General features: G+C 47.1%; 1 non-coding gene across 1 annotated transcript; it reads left to right on the plus strand.

Annotated features, from left to right (window-relative positions):
* The first annotated feature begins 2,075 nt into the window (after positions 1–2,075).
* On the plus strand, positions 2,076–2,150 carry Trnal-uaa (transfer RNA leucine (anticodon UAA)). Its single transcript has one exon. It is a non-coding gene; the product is annotated as a tRNA-Leu (tRNA).
* Positions 2,151–4,205: the final 2,055 nt, after the last annotated feature.

Here is a 4,205-nt window from a genome sequence, read left to right on the forward strand (position 1 = left end):
TTGATGGCATCCTTGCAAGAATCGTTACTGGGGACGAAACCTGGGTTCACTTCCACCAACCGGGAACGAAGAGAGCGAGCAAGGAATGCCGCTATTCCTCATCACCAAAACCAATGAAGTTTCGAACAGAACCATCAGCAGGGAAGGTTATGCTGACTCTCTTTTGGGACGAAAAAGGCGTCATTTTGGAGCATTACATGCCTAGATGGACCACTGTCACCAGTGCATCATACACAGATTTCCTAAAAAATCATCTGCGGCCTGCAATCAAATCAAAGCGACGTGGATTTCTGTCAGCAGGTGTCCTTTTGCAACATGACAATGCAAGGCCCCACACTGCCCGTACAACAGTTGCAACAATCAGAGCCCTGCATTTTGAGTGTTTTTCTCATCCACCATCCTCATCAGACCTTGCCCCAAGTGATTTCCATATGTTTGGACCACTCAAAGACGTAATGGGAAGAAGGAAATTCCGTTCTTATGAAGAGGTACGTCACGCGGTGCATGATTGGTTGCGCGGACTACCAAAAGAAATTTTTTCTAAAGTAATTTATGCACTTTGTGAGCGCTGTAGGACTTGCATTGAGCGTGGGGGGGGGGGGGAATTATGTTGAAAAGTGCTAAAGCTTTTTACCACTTCTGCACAATAAAAAATATTTAAGGTTTTCATTTGACTCACCCTCGAAAATAGTTTTGTTTTAAAAAACTGGAGTATATTTTATTCACAAGATTTGCAATTGTTTGAAATGTAGCGGCTTTACAGAAAACGGGAGAAGTTATCAGTGCTGTTTTAAAAACAATGTTGACAGAAGCGAGCAATAAACACATGACTAAGTATCATTACGGCATTTCTGCTACAATTCTGTCCATATTGCCGTGTGTCGTTGCTGGAGCTACGTGTCTATGTGAAGTATGCAAGACTTGTCCCACCTAGGGTATGCGGTAGTTTCTCGCTGTCTTCCCTGGACATCTCTTATACTGCTGAATGACACCAACCCTAGTCTGGAAATATTCTTACTAAATGACGTAGTAATGAAGTAAAATGCTTCATTTGCTTTAAAAGAATAAGCATTTGCCTATCATTTCTATAAATAATAAGTAAGGAAGGAAATTATGCTAACACGAATAGATTAATAACAGCAATTCGTAGAATACAATAAAAACAGGAAGTAGTTAATCTGCTGTCTATTTTTACATATCACTTTGAATACTAAACTTCCTGGCAGATTAAAACTGTGTGCCCGACCGAGACTCGAACTCGGGACCTTTGCCTTTCGCGGGCAAGTGCTCTACCAACTGAGCTACCGAAGCACGACGCACGCCCGGTACTCACAGCTTTACTTCTCCCAGTACCTCGTCTCCTACCTTCCAAACTTCTGTTCTGCAAGGTTCGCAGGAGAGCTTCTGTAAAGTTTGGAAGGTAGGAGACGAGGTACTGGCAGAAGTAAAGCTGTGAGTACCGGGCGTGAGTCGTGCTTCGGTAGCTCAGTTGGTAGAGCACTTGCCCGCGAAAGGCAAAGGTCCCGAGTTCGAGTCTCGGTCGGGCACACAGTTTTAATCTGCCAGGAAGTTTCATATCAGCGCACACTCCGCTGCAGAGTGAAAATCTCATTCTGGAAACTTCCCCCAGGCTGTGGCTAAGCCATGTCTCCGCAATATCCTTTCTTTCAGGAGTGCTAGTTCTGCAAGGTTCGCAGGAGAGCTTCTGTAAAGTTTGGAAGGTAGGAGACGAGGTACTGGCAGAAGTAAAGCTGTGAGTACCGGGCGTGAGTCGTGCTTCGGTAGCTCAGTTGGTAGAGCACTTGCCCGCGGAAGGAAAAGGTCCCGAGTTCGAGTCTCGGTCGGGCACACAGTTTTAATCTGCCAGGAAGTTTCATATCAGCGCACACTCCGCTGCAGAGTGAAAATCTCGTTCTGGAAACATCCCCCAGGCTGTGGCTAAGCCATGTCTCCGCAATATCCTTTCTTTCAGGAGTGCTAGTTCTGCAAGGTTCGCAGGAGAGCTTCTGTAAAGTTTGGAATGTAGGAAACGAGGTACTGGCAGAAGTAAAGCTGTGAGTACCGGGCGTGTGTCGTGCTTCGGTAGCTCAGTTGGTAGAGCACTTGCCCGTAAAAGGCAAAGGTCCCGAGTTCGAGTCTCGGTCGGGCACACAGTTTTAATCTGCCAGGAAGTTTCATATCAGCGCACACTACGCTGCAGAGTGAAAATCTCATTCTGGAAACATCCCCCAGGCTGTGGCTAAGCCATGTCTCCGCAATATCCTTTCTTTCAGGAGTGCTAGTTCTGCAAGGTTCGTAGGAGAGCTTCTGTAAAGTTTGGAAGGTAGGAGACGAGGTACTGGCAGAAGTAAAGCTGTGAGTACCGGGCGTGAGTCGTGCTTCGGTAGCTCATTTGGTAGAGCACTTGCCCGCGAAAGGCAAAGGTCCCGAGTTCGAGTCTCGGTCGGGCACACAGTTTTAATCTGCCAGGAAGTTTCATATCAGCGCACACTCCGCTGCAGAGTGAAAATCTCATTCTGGAAACATCCCCCAGGCTGTGGCTAAGCCATGTCTCCGCAATATCCTTTCTTTCAGGAGTGCTAGTTCTGCAAGGTTCGCAGGAGAGCTTCTGTAAAGTTTGGAAGGTAGGAGACGAGGTACTGGCAGAAGTAAAGCTGTGAGTACCGGGCGTGAGTCGTGCTTCGGTAGCTCAGTTGGTAGAGCACTTGCCCGCGAAAGGCAAAGGTCCCGAGTTCGAGTCTCGGTCGGGCACACAGCTTTAATCTGCCAGGAAGTTTCATATCAGCGCACACTCCGCTGCAGAGTGAAAATCTCATTCTGGACTTTGAATACTGTTTTTACATAATGGAAATGAAGTCCCATGCTTCTTTACAGAGCGTAGGGGAACGATGCGGGGAGACCCGCACCGCGCAAGGTCCTAATGGAGGTGGTTTGCCGTTGCCTTCCTCCGACCGTAATGGGGATGCATGATGATGATGAAGACGACACAACAACACCCAGTTATCTCGAGACAGGAAAAATCCCTGACCCCGCCGGGAATCGAACCCTGGACCCCGTGCTCGGGAAGCGAGAACGCTACCGCGAGACCACAAGGGGCGGACGTTTTCACATAATACTTTTACATAATACTTTTATTTGTTTGTAGTCAATGGGAATGGTAAAATTAAAACGAAAATCATAATTCAGCCTCAGTTATCTTTCTTCAGCACCAACTATTCTTAATGCGCAAATAGTAGTGTGATCGCCGATTATAACATGATATCTGAGCAGTGTTCCAAAATGCGTAGAAGGATACTGGTGATTTTTTGCGCTATTCAGCCACTTATCGCTTTTCGAGAAAAGCAGCGAGCGGTGGACGGACTCAGTTTCCTTTCAGTTGCTAACTTAATCTAATATTTTTATTCCACACATCTTGAAAGTGAGAGATTCAAAATTTTCCTACATTGTTGGAACTCTACTTTTATTACAGGAAATAGGGATAAAAAAACTGAAAAAGGTTATTTTAGTAACCGGTTATTTTGAGTCGTCGTATCAGGTTAAATTGGGATGAAAGAAAAAGATAATAAACGAAAACTGTTTCGTTCGGTGAAAGCTGCCACCCCCTGGTCCGCAACGTCAGAGCACTGTGTCTGTCCACCAGCTGACGGCGTGACGCCCCGCTGTGGTCGGCCCGTGCAGACCTCCTGCCGTCTGCAGACGCCCAGCCGTCCCGCAGTCCCCGTCTCTTCGCCTGGCAGCCCGCCACAGCTTGTGTCGTCCAAGAACCGGAAACTCTGCCAGCTGCACCCTGCTGGCCGTCGCCGTTAGAAGATATTACTCTCTCCACCCCTTCTGCCTACCGCCTTCTCCATTTGTCCACCTCCCACTCCCTCACTGCCTCCCTCCCTCCCTCCCTCTCTCACTCTCTGTATCTCGCTCTCTGTCGAAACACGAGGCACTTGCAAGCTTTGTCATCGTATTTACTAGGAAGTGCAGGGCCCCACACGGCTAGCACTACTGCGGGACTTAGGCCAAGGTCAGAAAGTGTGTGTTTCATATTAGCTGCTTCTAAGTTACCATGTTTTCTGAGGCTGATATTGAAACATTATTCACACAAAACAGTGCTATAAAACGTTACTTAATCCACACAAATTGAATGAAATAAAGGTACTTGTGTATGTACACTGCTGGCCATTAAAAAATTGCTACACCACGAAGATGACGTG

The sequence above is a fragment of the Schistocerca cancellata genome, chromosome 6 (assembly GCF_023864275.1).
Source record: "Schistocerca cancellata isolate TAMUIC-IGC-003103 chromosome 6, iqSchCanc2.1, whole genome shotgun sequence".
Lineage (NCBI taxonomy): Eukaryota > Metazoa > Arthropoda > Insecta > Orthoptera > Acrididae > Schistocerca > Schistocerca cancellata.